This window comes from Pseudophryne corroboree, chromosome 10 (assembly GCF_028390025.1).
Source record: "Pseudophryne corroboree isolate aPseCor3 chromosome 10, aPseCor3.hap2, whole genome shotgun sequence".
Lineage (NCBI taxonomy): Eukaryota > Metazoa > Chordata > Amphibia > Anura > Myobatrachidae > Pseudophryne > Pseudophryne corroboree.
In genome coordinates, this window is record NC_086453.1 from 174945761 (window position 1) to 174963574 (window position 17814).

Genomic DNA, 17814 nt, shown 5'->3' on the forward strand with positions numbered 1-17814 from the left:
AGTAGTGCCGCTTATACACATTGCACCAGGTAGAAACTCCTATACACATTGCGCCAGCTAGAGCACGTTATACACATTGCGCCAGCTAGAGCACGTTATACACATTGCACCAGGTAGAGCACGTTATACACATTGCATCAGGTAGAACCACCTATACACTTTGCGCCAGGCAGAGCATGTTCTACACTTTGCGCCAGGCAGAGCACGTTCTACACTTTGCGCCAGGCAGAGCACGTTCTACAATTTGCGCCAGGCAGAGCAGTATATAATGGGCACTGTGGGTATGTGGGTGTGCATGTGATGGTCACTGTATGGGTATGTGTAGGGGGTGCATGTTGCACACTGTGGGAGTATTTGGTGTGTGTATAATGGACACTGTGAAGGTATGGGCAGAGTGTATGATGGGCATTGTCCCATCCCCCATATTTGCATTATTAGCTGCCGCCAACACTCTCCTCCCTCCCACACAAATGCTCTGTCCGTTAGTTGATTACAAGTATAACTTACTTAATCCCCCAGGGAGTGCAGCCGTATGCAGCCAGAGAGAGAGTCTTCTACAATGATCGCGCTGCCTTGGCTAGTGTGCAGCTACTGTCACACAACACAGCCCGGCTCCTGCTGCAGCTGCTGCTTATTGTAGTTTGGAGCAGCATGGTGAGCACGGTGGCGGGCAGGGAGGAGGGATGTCTCAGCTGCGCTTGAATGGGGAGACATTGCCGGCAGAGCAATTGGACGGGGAGAAGCTGCGGGTAGCATGATTGGACGGGGAGAAGATGACAGCGGCGATTTGATGGCGAGAGAGGCACTGAAGTACTGTGTTGGCAGAGACGCACTGGTCAGTTAGAGACAGCGCGGCCCTGCAGGACCCGCTCATTTAAAAAAAAAAAAAAAAAGGCCCTCTCTGCTTGTAGTGCGTAAAAATGCGCTATAGCGCGTTGTCATGATTGGATGCTATTCTGACACCAGAATGTGCATAACTGCAAATAATATTGTATTGATCAATCTCTGCAAATGCCTTTGTGTGGTTATGTATAAATCCTGTGAGAAAAAGTCATTCTAACAGTCCCTTCACAGCCGGAACTCTGTGTCAAGGAAGCCAAGCTCTGTTATAAGTCAGGCAGAGAAGGCTTCATATTGTATCCCCTTCCTCTCTGTATCCATAAACACTAGATTAAGTGTGTGATCTATTGTATTATATGTGTTGTAAATGTCTTCTCAGGACAAATGGAAGAATAGTAATGACCTGTTATGCCACTGCTCCCATGCTGATCTTAAAGGGGGAGGTGTCATGATCCATGCTATTTCAAGTATAAATAGGCCTGTTAAAATCAATGTATGTGATATCACTGTGACTATTCTGATCGATGTATCAGTGTACCAGTGTGTGATAACTGTCTATGCATGTCAAATGGTTGAAGCTTGATTGATCTGCTAGCATTTCATTATAGCCACAGAACTCGGCGACACACTGGCTATGCAGGTGTAAAATTCCTCCTGACCAGAGCTAGTTAATTACCACAGAACCAGAACTGAGATCTTAAAGTAAACACAGGTCAGGCCTGAAATGTGTTTTCTCAACTGGCCTGTGAATCTCCCAACAGGTTGTTTACTGACTCCAGGGAGTCACCAGAGAGGCCAGAAAGACATGCTGGCTAGGGAAGGTGTTAAAAACTTTCTTCAGCTAGCTATAACAGTGTCTTAGTATGATTGATAAATCTGATAGCCCAGCTTCAAAAGGAATGGAAAAAGTCATTAGCCAGCCCCTGCCTATAAGACCAAGAGACCCCATGTTACAGTTGAGTTTACACAATTAACTCTGATCTGGAAAGGGTTAAGAAACCCCGAAGTGGGGGCTGCAAGAGAGGGCAGTGTGAGTTTTTAAATACACCACTCATAGACTGCAAGTGGCGCATTATCAAAGAAGCGAGTCAGGAGAAGCATCCTGGCTCTGTAATGTCCTGAATATCTGAAGAGGCTTCACTTCATCCCATCGTTCCACTCTGCATGTGCTAGGATCGGTGGGTTTTATCTCCCTATTTTCTCTGACGTCCTAGTGGATGCTGGGAACTCCGTAAGGACCATGGGGAATAGACGGGCTCCGCAGGAGACTGGGCACTCTAAAGAAAATATTAGGTACTATCTGGTGTGCACTGGCTCCTCCCTCTATGCCCCTCCTCCAGACCTCAGTTAGAATCTGTGCCCAGCCAGAGCTGGGTGCTCCTAGTGGGCTCTCCTGAGCTTACTAGTAAAGAAAGTATTTATTAGGTTTTTTATTTTCAGTGAGCTTTTGCTGGCAACAGACTCACTGCTACGTGGGACTAAGGGGAGAGAAGCAAACCTACCTGCTTGCAGCTAGCTTGTGCTTCTAAGGCTACTGGACACCATTAGCTCCAGAGGGTTCGAACACAGGCACCTGTCCTCGATCGTCCGTTCCCGGAGCCGCGCCGCCGTCCCCCTCGCAGAGCCAGAAGAACAGAAGCTTGAAGACGACGAAATCGGCGGCTGAAGACTCCTGTCTTCATTAAGGTAGCGCACAGCACCGCAGCTGTGCGCCATTGCTCCCAGCACACTTACACACTCCGGTCACTGTAGGGTGCAGGGCGCTGACACGCTTATCTAAAAAGGTGGCCCTGCCGTCTCAGGATACGGCCGCCCTAAAGGAGCCTGCGGATAGAAAGCAGGAAGCTATCCTGAAGTCAGTGTATACACACTCTGGTACTCTACTGAGACCTGCTATTGCTTCAGCCTGGATGTGTAGTGCTGTAGCAGCGTGGACAGATACTCTGTTAGACGACGTAGATACCCTCGACAGAGATACTGTTTTGCTAACCCTTGGCCATATCAAAGACGTCGTCTTATATATGCGGGATGCTCAGAGGGACATTTGCCTGCTGGGCTCTAGAATTAATGCTATGTCCATTTCTGCCAGGAGGGTCTTATGGACTCTGCAATGGACAGGAGATGCTGATTCTAAAAAACACATGGAGGTTTTGCCTTATAAGGGTGAGGAATTGTTTGGGGACGGTCTGTCGGACCTCGTGTCTACAGCGACAGCTGGAAAGTCGACTTTCTTGCCTCAGGTTTCCTCACAGCCTAAGAAAGCACCGTATTATCAAATGCAGTCCTTTCGTTCCCAGAAAGGCAAGAGAGTCAGGGGCGCATCCTTTCTTGCCAGAGGCAGGGGTAGAGGTAAGAAGCTGCACCATGCAGCCAGTTCCCAGGAACAAAAGTCCTCCCCTGCTTCCACTAAGTCCACCGCATGACGTTGGGGCTCCACAGGCGGAGCCAGGTGCGGTGGGGGCGCGTCTCCGAAACTTCAGCAACCTGTGGGTTCGCTCACAGGTGGATCTCTGGGCTATACAAATTGTATCTCAGGGATACAAGCTGGAATTCGAAGCGACTCCCCCGCCGTTACCTCAAATCAGCCTTGCCAGCTGCCCCCATGGAAAGGGAGGTAGTACTGGCGGCAATTCACAAGCTGTACCTCCAGCAAGTGATTATCAGGGTCCCCCTCCTTCAACAGGGAAGGGGTTACTATTCCACAATGTTTGTGGTACCGAAACCGGACGGTTCGGTGAGACCCATTCTGAATTTAAAATCGTTTGGCCTGTCCACGGCACCGAGAATATTTACCAAGGTAATGGCCGAAATGATGATACTCCTTCGGCAGAAGGGAGTTATAATTATCCCGTACCTGGACAATCTCCTCATAAAGGCGAGGTCCAGGGAGCAGTTGTTGATCAGCGTAGCACTCTCTCAGGAAGTGTTGCAACAGCACGGCTGGATTCTGAATGTTCCAAAGCCGCAGCTGATTCCTACGATGCGTCTGCTTTTCCTGGGCATGATTCTGGACACAGAACAGAAGGTGTTTCTCCCGGTGGAGAAGGCCCAGGAATTAGCATCTTTGGTCAGGGACCTCCTGAAACCAAAACAGGTATCAGTGCATCACTGCACGCGAGTCCTGGGAAAGATGGTGGCTTCATACGAAGCCATTCCCTTTGGCAGGTTCCATGCGAGGATCTTCAGTGGGATCTGTTGGACAAGTGGTCCGGATCGCATCATTAGATGCATCGGCTGATCACCCTGTCCCCAAGGGCCAGGGTGTCTCTTCTGTGGTGGCTGCAGAGTGCTCACCTTCTCGAGGGCCGCAGGTTCGGCATACAGGACTGGGTCCTGTTGACCACGGATGCAAGCCTCCGAGGATGGGGGGCAGTCACCCAGGGAAGAAACTTCCAAGGGCTGTGGTCAAGTCTGGAGACTTCTCTACACATAAATATACTGGAACTAAGGGCCATTTACAATGCCCTGAGTCAAGCAGAGCCCCTGCTTCGAAACCGGCCAGTGCTGATTCAGTCAGACAACATCACGGCGGTCGCCCATGTAAACCGCCAGGGCGGCACAAGAAGCAGGATGACAATGGCGGAAGCCACAAAGATTCTTCGGTGGGCGGAGAATCACGTGCAAGCACTGTCAGCAGTGTTCATTCCGGGAGTGGACAACTGGGAAGCAGACTTCCTCAGCAGACACGACCTCCACCCGGGAGAGTGGGGACTTCATCAAGAAGTCTTCACACAGATTGCAAAGCGATGGGAACTGCCACAGGTGGACATGATGGCGTCCCGCCTCAACAAAAAGCTAAAAAGATATTGCGCCAGGTCAAGGGACCCTCAGGCGATAGCTGTGGACGCCATAGTGACACCGTGGGTGTACCAGTCGGTATATGTGTTTCCTCCTCTTCCTCTCATACCCAAGGTACTGAGAATAGTAAGAAAGAGAGGAATAAGAACAATACTCATTGATCCGGATTGGCCAAGAAGGACTTGGTACCCGGAAACTGCAAGAAATGCGCACAGAGGACCCATGGCCTCTGCCTCTCAGACAGGACCTGCTGCAACAAGGGCCCTGTCTGTTCCAAGACTTACCGCGGCTGCGTTTGACGGCATGGCGGTTGAACGCCAGATCCTAGCGGAAAAAGGCATTCCGGATGAAGTTATTCCTACGCTGATAAAGGCTAGGAAAGACGTGACCCCAAAGCATTATCACCGTATATGGCGAAAATATGTTGCTTGGTGTGAGGCCAGGAAGGCCCCTACAGAGGAATTCCAGCTGGGTCGTTTCCTGCACTTCCTACAGTCAGGGGTGACTATGGGCCTAAAATTGGGGTCCATAAAGGTCCAGATTTCGGCCCTCTCCATTTTCTTTCAAAAAGAACTGGCTTCACTGCCTGAGGTTCAGACGTTTGTTAAGGGAGTGCTGCATATTCAGCCCCCTTTTGTGCCACCAGTGGCACCCTGGGATCTTAACGTTGTGTTGGATTTCCTGAAATCCCACTGGTTTGAGCCACTTAGGACCGTGGAACTAAAGTATCTCACGTGGAAGGTGGTCATGCTGTTGGCCTTAGCATCGGCTAGGCGTGTGTCGGAATTGGCGGCTTTGTCATATAAAAGCCCATATCTGATCTTCCATATGGACAGGGCAGAATTGAGGACTCGTCCCCAATTTCTCCCAAAGGTGGTATCATCGTTTCATTTGAACCAACCTATTGTGGTGCCTGCGGCTACTAGGGACTTGGAGGACTCCAAGTTACTGGACGTAGTCAGGGCTTTGAAAATATGTTTCCAGAACGGCTGGAGTCAGGAAGACTGACTCGCTGTTTGTCCTGCATGCACCCAACAAGCTGGGTGCTCCTGCTTCAAAGCAAACTATTGCGCGCTGGATCTGTAGCACGATTCAGCTAGCTCATTCTGCGGCTGGATTGCCGCATCCAAAATCAGTAAAAGCCCATTCCACAAGGAAGGTGGGCTCTTCTTGGGCGGCTGCCCGAGGGGTCTCGGCTTTACAGCTTTGCCGAGCGGCTACTTGGTCGGGTTCAAACACATTTGCAAAGTTCTACAAGTTTGATACCCTGGCTGAGGAGGACCTTGTGTTTGCTCATTCGGTGCTGCAGAGTCATCCGCACTCTCCCGCCCGTTTGGGAGCTTTGGTATAATCCCCATGGTCCTTACGGAGTTCCCAGCATCCACTAGGACGTCAGAGAAAATAAGAATTTACTCACCGGTAATTCTATTTCTCGTAGTCCGTAGTGGATGCTGGGCGCCCGTCCCAAGTGCGGACTTTCTGCAATACGTGTATATAGTTATTGCTTAAATAAGGGTTATTGTTATGAGCCATCCGTTGAGTGAGGCTCAGTTGTTGTTCATACTGTTAACTGGGTAAGGTTATCACAAGTTGTACGGTGTGATTGGTGTGGCTGGTATGAGTCTTACCCTGGATTCAAATTTCCTTTCCTTGTAATGTCAGCTCTTCCGGGCACAGTTTCCCTAACTGAGGTCTGGAGGAGGGGCATAGAGGGAGGAGCCAGTGCACACCAGATAGTACCTAATCTTTTCTTTAGAGTGCCCAGTCTCCTGCGGATCCCGTCTATTCCCCATGGTCCTTACGGAGTTCCCAGCATCCACTACGGACTACGAGAAATAGAATTACCGGTGAGTAAATTCTTATTTTTATTTTTCTTGAAACGGTTTTTACTCACGTGACTTTGACTTTTCTCTTACGTCCTAGAGGATACTGGTGCCCACATTAGTACCATGGGGTATAGACTGGTCCACTAGGAGCCCTGGGCACTTCAAGAAATCAATAGTGTGCACTGGCTCTATGCCCCTCCTACCAGACTATGTTTAGTTTAAAAAATGTGCCCGGAGGAGCCGGCTACGCTTAGGGAAGCTCCTGAAGAGTTTTCTGCATTTATTTTTCCGTTTGTTGTTTTCAGGCAGGTCTGATTGGCACCAGACTGCTTGCTTTGTGGCACTTAGGGGGAGAACGGCCCAACTTCCTATAGAGTCAATGATCCCGTTTCTCTGCTGACAGGACACTGAGCTCCTGAAGGAGTCATTCACAAGCCCCGCCATGGCATGCCACCACCCCTAACAGAGCCAGAAGATAGAACAGTGGTGAGTACAGCACCAGCATCCTGGTTTGCGGGTCGCCGGCAGAAATGGCGGCACATGGGTGGGAGCGCAGCTCTGACTGCAGGCTGCGCTCCAGGGGGCTCAGAGACATACACAGCTGTGTGGGTCCCGCTGTGAGGGGAGCGCTGAGCTACCAATGTACACCCCCACTGGCTGACATGTCTACCAAGGGTTTTAACACTGTGTGGGATAAAAAAAATAGCCTCAGGCCAGTATAAAGAGCGGGAAGCCGAGCAATATTCAGGGGGCGAGGCTTCACTATGAGCGGACCGTGCGGCTCACCAGCGCCATATTCCCTCTGCAGATTACACTGACAGGACTCGCAGGGAAGCGCAGCTCCTCCAAAAAGATTCCACGTCTCCTCAGTGGTACCAGGGGGTCCTAACTATAGTAATTTAGCTATAAGGGCGCTGTGTGTGTTTGTGGCTGGCTCCAATCTCTGTGTCTCTCTGAGGGCTCGGTGTAGGTTTACCTGTGTTTCACCTTCTTGTGTGGGTGTCTCTTGTGCCCCTTTAAATTACCATGTTCAGGGACTGTGTTTCCTGCACACCAGAGTGCCTTTCTTCCACCGGAGATTCACTACCATGTACCCAGGATAGTGTACATTCTCAGGCTAGTGGGGCAGAACCCCCATGGTTAGCTTCCCTTAAGGGGTTGATATCCACTATCTCAACTAAATTATCCCATAATGAGAGAGACACAATTTTTAAGACAGTCTATGGATGACCTGATAAATAGAGATTCAGTTTCCATACCAGTGTCTCAAATCCCTGCCATTTGCACACAAAAGCGTTCTCTGACCCAGCTCATGCAGGATGACACTGATGACGATACATCAGATCCAGAGGAGGGTGAGGTGGATGCGAGTGGGGAAGGGGGGGGGGGGATGCTATCCTATCACAGGGCATACAGGCCCTGATAGAGGCTATCAGAAATATCCTGAACATGCCTATCAAGGTAGCAGATGTAGAGGAGGAATGTATTTTTTTTTTTTTTTTATATGTAAAAAAATGTCTCACATTAACCAACCTGTTGTAGTTCTGGTGTTTAACAAGAAAAGTAGTCAAAATTTTGCGGAGAATTATGGTTTTGTTCTAATGCTTTACCATATGCCAGTCCTGAGATGTTTGCATTTGCTTACATGCCTAGAAACACGCTGTCTGCCATGATTTAAAGATAGCCACCAGAGACTTTCGGTTCCGGGTTGATGGCGTGAGGTAGCTGGTCCCGGAGCTCCGCCACGACCCTCCTGATTAAAACCTTTTCAAGGCCTTGTCAGGCCTCCAAGTACCCTGCACCGCTGCCTCCCGTGACCGCCATGGATCGATTTGTCACCCCTGCTGGCGCACGGCCGCAGCGCCATTATAAACGCCACGTGGCGGGGACAATGGCGCCGGAGATAGGGCCTGACCCTCTCCCAAGCTCCTAAAAAGGCAGCTGCTGAAGCGCTGCCTCCCCAGGAGCACTCACCTGATGCTCCAGTCTCCTGTAAAGAATTGGTGGACGCGATCAGGTCCACCATGACTCCCTTCCTCAAGCTGTCTCTGACATCACGCAGCAATTGCAACACCTCCAACAGCGAGTATCTCACAATGAAAATCAATTGGGAGCGGCCATGCATGATATTGAAGAGCTGCATCAGTCTGTGAAAACAGACGTCTAACAATTACCACATATGGAACAAACTCGACGATGTTGAAAATAGATTGTGCAGAAACAATATCAGGTTGGTGGGACTTCCTAAATCAGTCAAAGGACCTGCGCTTGCCCATTTTGTCCGTAACACGCTGACTAACCTCTTAGTGATCAAACAGGAATGCCGCGATATGGTGATTTAAGAGGGTGCATCGGGTAGGCCCTGCTCCTACCTCCAACAAACCTCACCCAAGGGCAGGGCTCCCTTAAGGGGGTCTGGGCTCCCTTAAGGTTCAAATTTCAGCCCTCTCTGTTTTCTTCTAGAAGAAGTTGTTGATGTTGGCAGAAGTTCAGACCTTCTTGCAAGGAGTGCTTCACATACAGCCTCCCTTTGTGCCACCAACGGCACCCTGTGATTTGAATGTGGTTTTGGGTTTTCTACAATCCTCCTGGTTTGAACCACTGATGAAAGTAGTAGTCAAGTACCTTACATGGAAGACTGTAATGTTATTGGCCCTGGCTTCTGCTAGACGTGTCTCAGAATTGGGGACCTTATCGTGTAAAAGTCCTTACTTGGTCTTTTACGAAGACAGAGCAGAGCTCAGGACTCGGCAGCAGTTCCTGCCAAAGGTCGTCTCTGCATTCCAGTTAAACCAATCTTTTGTGCTTCCATCTAGTTCTGGCACTTCTGCTCCTCTGGAGGCGTTGGATGCTGTGTGAGGCTTGAAGATCTATGTCAAGAGGACGGCTTGTATCAGAAAGACTGATTCCCTGTTTGTGCTTTATGATGATGCGCAGAAAAAGGGTTGCACTGCTTCTAAGCAGTCCGTTGCTCGTTGGCTTAGGCTTACTATCCAACAGGCCTATGTGTCGGCAGCCTTACCTGTTCCACAGTCTCTGAAGACCCACTGTACAAGATCAGTGGGGTCTTCCTGGGTGGCTGCTCGTGGAGTCTCGACCTTGCAACTATGCCGAGCTGCTACCTGGTCGGGATAGAACACCTTTGTGCAGTTCTACAAGTTGGATACCCTGGCCAAAGAGGATATCCAGTTTGGGAAGGTGGTGCTGCAGATTTGTCTGCACGTTTCCGCCCGTTCTGGAAGCTTTGGGACGTCCCCATTGTACTAAGTCCCCAGTATCCCTTATGGATGCTAGAGAAAATAGGATTTTAAATACCTACCGGTAAATCCTTTTCTCGTAGTCCATAAGGGATACTGGGCGCCCGCCTCAGTGCGTTGACTTTTCTGCTGGTGGTTTCTTATCTATAAGTTTACCTGTTCAGCTGTTGCTGTATGGTTGCCAGCCGTTGCTGGTCAGTTTATATTGTGGTGTACTGGTGTGTGAATCTCACCCCTCATTATTGTTATGTTCCTTATCTCAAGTATGTCCATTTTTCTTTGCGCACTATATTACCTATAACTGCCTGTGGGAGGGGGCATAGAAGGGAGGAGCCAGCACATCCAGTTGAAGAAATTTAAAGTGCACCGGCTCCTTTGGACCCCATCTATACCTCATTGTACTAAGTCCCCAGTATCCCTTATGGACTATGAGAAAAGGATTTACCGGTAGTTATTTAAAATCCTGTTTTCGAGGACCCTGGGTTAGTCCCTGAAGGTCCTGCTGTTTCCCTTTTTCCCAATTGGTTGAGCCTCCCTGTGCTTTGGCCTCCTCGTTGCAAGGGTTGTAGCAGGTTTCTTCATCCCCAGAGATGCTCTTTGAGTCTACCTCAAGAGGTTTGGGTAAGATATCCAAGCATAATTGTCCTAAAAAACAGAGAGATCCAGGTGTCCTTTATTCTTGGAGAAATTGAATTTGTAGGGTATGTCTCAAAGTAAGGATGATAATCTGGATGAGTCAGACCTGGATCTCTCTCCAGTTAGATGGTCCTTCTGAATTTAATCATGGCTGTCTGTCAGGTTTTGCATATCTCTGACTCTTCAGAGACTGAGGAACCTAAACAGACAGTTCCCTTTACATCCTTTTCACCACCATTCGAGGATCTTCTGTCCATGGTGTGGGTGCATTTGGATCGCAAGTTCCAGGCACTTTTTCTCCTTTTAGCCTCTGCTGGCTGTGGACAGATCAAAATGGGATTTCCTGCCTTTGGTGGTACCCTCTATTGTCTATTACAGTGGTTGGTTCTACCTCTCAGGGAAAGCTCCGATCACAAATTAGAATCTACTCTAAAGTCGATCTGCGTGGTGGCTGGGGCCTCCCAAAGGTCTGTCTTGGACTCCGCCTGGGTACATAAGGCGGTTGAAAAATTGGCTGACCTGCTTATGGACGGTCTTTGCTCTGGTACCCCTTTGGTGGATCTGCTCCCACTGGTTGAGGACATCAGAGAGTCATCTACTTACCTATTTGATGCAGCTATTGATGCAGGCTTGGTCTGTTTTTAAAGTTTCTGCTTTGACCATTTCTGCTCGTAGGGTGAGGAACCAGATTGCATCCAGTGTGGTAGTCCTTGTCCTGGTGGGGGAGAGGTTAAAGGGTTTTTATTCCAATATGTTTGTGGTACCAAAGCTGGACAGATCAGTGCGACCCAACCTGAAACTCTAAATCTGTGATCTCACCTTCCTGTTGGGGATGACTATTGTCCTTTATCTTGATGACCTCCTGATAAAGGACTCTCATATCTCACAGTTGTATTGTGACTTTAAAAAATAAATCTGGTTCTTGATCAGAGGCTGCTTTTCCTGGTCATGCTGTTTCACATTGAACAAGATCCTTGCTGTCCAGTCCCTGTTGTACTTGGTACTGAGAATGGACTGTTTTGGTCTACTTGTGGATTTATCTCTTTGGGAAGCTTGTTTCCTCCTTCGAGGCTGTTCTGTTCGGCAGGTTCTATTCCACAGAACCTTAAATGAACCTATTGCCCACGTGGGATAATTCTCATCTCCATATGTCTCGGGTCATTTGTCTCTCTTCTCAGGCTTGCCTATCCCTCCTCTGGTGGCTGAATTCCAAACATCTCAGCACTGGTAGCCCATTCATGATCTGGGACTGTACCGTGTTAACCACGGATGCCGGTCTCAGGGGCTGGGAAGCTGTGGTTCTCCATATTCTGATTCAGAGAGTTTGGTCTTGTCAGGAAAGTATGCCGTCTATAACTGTTTTGGAACTTCAGTGCTTTTATGGCGTCTCAACTGCATCTGCAATGGTGTCCAGTGATGGTCTAGATCAGGCCTGGCCAACCTGTGGCTCTCCAGCTGTTGTAAAACTTCAAGTCCCATCATGCTTTGCCACAGTTTTGCTATTAGGGAATGCTAAAACTGTGGCAGGACATGCTGTGGGATGTGTAGTTTAACAACATCTGGAGAGCCACAGGTTGGCCAGGCCTGGTCTAGATGGACAATGCCTGCCTTTGGCTGTCACAGTGCCGGCAAGCTTACCCTATCAGCACTAATGGCAAGTCTAAGTAAATCTAGTTGGACAATGCCATGGCTGTAGCTTATCTCAATCACCAGGAGGAAATGAAGAGCGTCTCAGCCATGCGAGAGATGGCACGCATCATGCAATGGGCAGAATGCCAGTTTCCTGGCATAGCAGCTGCGTTCATTCCCGGCATTACAAATTATGAGGCAGATTATCTCAGCTCTCAAGATCTTCACTATGGCGAGTGGTCTCTTAACCCGGATGTTTTTCAGGATCAGGTGTCAAGTTGGGGCTTGCCAGTCGTCTATCTGATGACGTGTTGGCTAAACCACAAGGTAAAAAAGAAATAAAGGCAGCCCTAAACCCAAATCACACTGAAATAGTACTGTTTGCTGCTCCAAAAGGGTGAGGGGTATTAGCTAGCCTCTCATGGTAAAGAATATGTAAATGAACTGAGAGCGTAAACAGACTATTATATCCAATATTTATTAATTGAAATCCAATATATTAAAGGAATAACTCCTCTGACATTCAACAGACAAAAGTGAATTGTTACAATGTATACAGTCCTTGTTTAGTAATTTCTTTTTCATCCACTAGGGGTCACTGGAGTACTCTTGGGATATGGACGGCTTCCACCGGAAGAAGGCACTGAATAAATTAATTTTGAGACTACTCCTCCCCTCCATATCCTGCAGCACTTCAGTGTTTTTTCTGTGCTCGACACAGTTAGAAGGCATAGTGGAGCTCGTCCACAAAGTATTGGAATTTTTTCTAAGAGACCGCTGTTCCCTGCGCAGCAGCAGCGCTGCTTGGCTACACAGACACGCCGCTATGCTGTGTGTGGCGGGCGGGAGCACGTGTGCATAGGCCGCTCCACGGCTCTATGCAGCACGCTCTCTGCTTCCGCCATCCGCCCGCAGCAGCCGAGGAGTTCCGTTGTCCGGGGTCTACAGGACAGGCCGCTCACACGGCCCTTTGCAAAACTTCCACAGGCCCAGACCCGGTGCTGTACACGGAGGTCGTGGGAGTGGGGGGAGACTTTAACAGTATTTGGCAGTGTCAAGCTTTTAGGAAAGACTTGGTGCTTAGTATGTTTAATGTTCTCCTGTCTGTTCCAGGTTTCCTATTTTACATCTCGGCTAAGAGTGGTACTAGGGGAATTTTGGGGTCAGTTTTCGTATTGCTGGCAGGCACTGCACTTGCCTAGATATATACCAGGAACTTTGGTGTTATTACTGAGTCGTGCAGTCTGTCTGTGTGGAGTTTGTATTGTCTGTCTTCATAATGAGTAAGACACCAGCAAAATCTAAGAAACATTTGTCATGTCATGTCTGTAAGAGTGTGTTGCCTGATGGATCCACCACATGTACAGCATGTGTTGTTAATACAGCCATAAATACGATTTCCATTCCAGAAGTAAAGCCAGCATCTCAGGACCCTCCATGGGCTTTACTTGCAGATGTATTAGTTGGTTTACAATCAGAGCTGGCCGCCTCTCGTGAAGAAAGAGAGGCGGCAAGATCTGAGTTTAAGATGAGACCATTTGAGTTACCTGGGGAGTCTCAAACTGGTCATAAGTCCACCTTGAGTGGAAAAGATAAGTTTCCTTTTCCTACTAATTTTCCTGTCTCTGGGATACTAGATCTCACTGAACAGGAGTATGAGGAGGGCGAAATAGAACAACAGTCAGAAGGTGACGACTTTGACAGCCCAGGTATTGACAATCTCATCAGAGCAGTTCGTCAGTCGCTGGAGTTTACGGAAACTGAGGAGCCACTGACGAATGATGAAGTAGTCTTTACTAAACGACAGAGATCTCCGATGTGTTTCCCTATCTCGGAATCTCTTAATAAAATGTTACTGGAGTCACGGAAAAATCCGGACAAACGGTTTTCTATTCCTCGTAGATTTAAATCGAGTTACCCGTTTCCAGAGGCCATGACAGCTACATGGGAGAACCCACCATTGGTGGATTCATCCGTATCTAAACTTACGAGGAAGTTAACCATACCAGTACCAACTGCTACTACGCTTAAAGACCCTGCAGATCGTAAAATAGAGGCTATGCTAAGGTCCATGTATACAGCAACTGGAGTGCTGTTAAGACCTGGGTTGGTTGGCATTTGGGTTACTAAAGCTTTAATGGTATGGATAAAAGAGCTCAAATCGGCTCTGCAAGAGGATCATCTTATACTTCTCGCGGATCAAATCTGGGAAGCTGCTGAATATCTATGTACAGCTTCTACTGACGTCTGTCAGCTTACTTCTCGCCTGTCCTCATCGCTAGTCACAGTACGACGAGCACTTTGGCTGCGTTCGTGGCAGGCGGAGACGGAGGTTAAAAAAGGTATAGAGGCATTGCCTTATGATGGCGAGAAACTTTTTGGTCCTGAATTGGACAAATGGATTTCTGAGGCTACTGGAGGGAAGTCTGTTTTTCTTCCATCGCCTACAACTATACCTAAACGGAAATATTCTGGTCCGGCGTTCAAATCCTTTAGAACTCAGCCCTTTCGTGGGCAGGGAGGAGCAGTCACGCCGGGCAGAAGAGGTCGGGGACGTAGTGCCCGACAATCCAATGCACGTCGTCAAGACACCAAGACCACTAACAAACCAGTGGCATGACGGGCTCCCAGCCCATCTCGGATCTCCAATTGTGGGAGCACGCCTTCAGAGCTTTCAGGGGGCGTGGCTGCAGACGTCCACAGATGGGTGGATCCGCAATTTAGTATTAGAGGGTTACAAAATAGAGTTCGATTATCTTCCGACAGGAAGATTTTTCACGACAGGACTGCCTGTGTCGGACGACAAGAAAGCAGTTCTGCAGGTTGCCATTCAGTCTCTGCTGAATGCTGCAGTGATAATTCCGGTCCCTGTGCAGGAACAGGGGCAGGGTTATTATTCCAGTCTGTTTCTGGTACCAAAACCAGATGGCTCAGTCAGGCCAATATTGAACCTAAAAGGTCTCAATCATTACGTCACTTACCACAGATTCAAGATGGAATCTCTCAGGTCAGTAATTGCAGGGTTAGAGCCACAGGAATTCATGATTGCACTAGATCTCAAGGATGCGTATTTGCACATTCCGATCTGGCCACCTCACCAGAGTTTCTTAAGGTTTGCGATAAGGCGAGACCATTACCAATTTCAGGCTCTACCGTTTGGCCTCTCATCAGATAAAGGCTCCGTCTCAACAATTGCTTCTCCAACATGCCTTACTAACGTACAATGTACTAGTTCAGCACGGTTGGATAGTCAGTTTAAAGAAATCACATCTAATTCCGTGTCAACGACTTCAATTCCTAGGGATGATTCTCGATACAGTAAAACAAAGGGTTTTCCTGCCACAACAGAAAGTACAGGGCATTCGTCATCTGGTGCAATTAGTGCTCAAGCCACGCACAGTCTCAGTACATTTGTGCATTCGCCTTTTAGGCACAATGGTGGCGGCTTTCGAAGCACTTCAGTTCGGAAGATTTCACTCACGTCCGTTTCAACTGGAGGTGTTAGCACAGTGGTCGGGATCACATCTGCAGCTGCACCACAGGGTGAGGTTGTCACCACAAGTCAGGGTGTCTCTTCTCTGGTGGTTAAAAATACACAATCTATCTGCAGGGAGACGATTCGGCGTCGCGAATTGGATAATTCTGACAACAGACGCAAGTCTCAGAGGTTGGGGAGCTGTAGTTCAGAGTTATCGGCTCCAGGGCCTCTGGGCGGATCACGAAAGATCGCTATCCATAAATGTTCTGGAACTCAGGGCGATTTACAATGCTCTAAGACAAGCGGTGTACATGTTTCGTTTTCAGACTGTTCAGGTGCAGTCAGACAACGCGACGGCAGTCGCATACATAAACAAACAAGGAGGAACGAGAAGCCGCATGGCTATGCGGGAAGTAGCTCGGATCCTCAGATGGGCCGAATATCACCAGGTGATATTATCGGCAGTGTTCATTCCTGGAGTGGACAACTGGGAGGCAGATTTTCTCAGTCGTCGGGATTTTCATCCAGGAGAGTGGGCATTAAATCCAGAAGTATTTCAGATGTTGATCCAGAAGTGGGGTTACCCTCAGGTGGATCTAATGGCATCCCGCCACAATCATCAGGTGTCAAGATATGTGTCCAGAACAAGAGATCCAGGGGCAGTGGCGGTGGATGCTCTCACAGCCACGTGGCCATACAGCCTTGTGTATCTGTTTCCACCGTTTCCGCTGCTCCCGTTGGTGCTAAAACGGATCAAGAGAGGGTTCGTCACAGTCATTCTAATAGCGCCTCATTGGCCTCGGAGGGCTTGGTTCTCGGATCTCCTCGGGTTACTCGCAGACGATCCGTGGCCACTCCCACTACGTCCGGACCTGTTACAACAGGGTCCGTTCCTTTACCCCGATTTAGCGCGGCTGCGTTTGACGGGGTGGCTGTTGAAAAGGCCATCTTAAGGAAAGAGGGCATTCCTGAGTCTGTTATACCAACCATGGTACGAGCTAGGAAGCCGGTTACGGCAGCTCATTATTATAGAATTTGGCGTACTTATATAGGTTGGTGTGAAGCTCGGAAATTTCCGACATCGTCTTTTAAATTATCCCGTCTTTTGTTATTTTTACAAATGGGGTTAGATGGAGGACTACGTCTTTCCACACTAAAGGTGCAGGTATCTGCGTTGTCAATTTATTTTCAAAAGAAATTGGCCTCGTTGCAGTCAATACATACGTTTCTACAGGGTGTAAAGAGGATACAGCCTCCTTTCATTCCACCTACAGCACCATGGGACTTGAATCTGGTTTTAGATTTCTTACAGTCCGATTACTTTGAACCCTTACAACAAGTGGATATTAAATTTCTCACTTGGAAAACGATTTTTCTTTTAGCCTTAGCTTCGGCTAAGCGTGTTTCAGATTTGGGTGCCTTGTCATGCAAGTCACCGTATTTAATTTTTCATGATGACAGAGCGGAACTTCGGACGAATCCCGTTTTTCTACCAAAGGTAGTGTCGTCTTTTCACATCAATCAACCAATAGTAGTTCCTGTGTTAACAGGAGATTCTGGAACGTTGGATGTGGTTCGCGCATTGCGCATCTATGTTTCCCGAACGTCTACTGTGCGTAAGACAGATACGTTGTTTGTTCTCTATGACGCAGCTAAGAGGGGTTGGCCAGCCTCTAAGCAGACCTTATCCAGATGGATCAAACTGACTATACGTCAGGCTTACCTTTATGCTAAGTTACAGCCACCTACTTCAGTAACAGCTCATTCCACACGTTCTGTGGGGACGTCATGGGCAGCGAGTCGTGGGGCTTCTACGACACAGCTTTGCCGTGCGGCTACTTGGTCGTCAGTGCACACGTTTGTGCGCTTTTACAAGTTTGATACGTTCGCGGCATCAGCATCTAGCTTTGGCCGTTTAGTGTTACAAGTGCCAAACAGCTCTCCCGCCACGGAGGAGACTTTGGTACATCCCAAGAGTACTCCAGTGACCCCTAGTGGATGAAAAAGAAAATAGGATTTTGGTACTTACCAGGTAAATCCTTTTCTTTGAATCCATAGGGGGCACTGGACGCCCACCCAGAGCAGTTTACCTGTTTTAGGAGTCCAGTGGTTCTTATGGTAACACACTTTCACGACTGGTTTAAATTTAACAAGGGTTAATCAGTTATGGTGTCAACTGTTTAGTTGTCTGTTACGTTGTGTCAACTTTATTGTTGTCTGTGAGACTATATGTAATTCTCCTTTTGTCAATCTCTCTATCGATCCTGTTCGGCTCAGTAAAAAACACTGAAGTGCTGCAGGATATGGAGGGGAGGAGTAGTCTCAAAATTAATTTATTCAGTGCCTTCTT

The 17814-nt window shown here is 48.4% G+C and overlaps 1 protein-coding gene across 6 annotated transcripts in view; it reads left to right on the top strand.

Moving 5' to 3' along the window:
- The window catches only part of CCDC30 (coiled-coil domain containing 30), a 687183-nt gene that overhangs the window by 137973 nt on the left and 531396 nt on the right, over positions 1–17814 (top strand). The gene's annotated exons all lie outside the window — the stretch shown is intronic.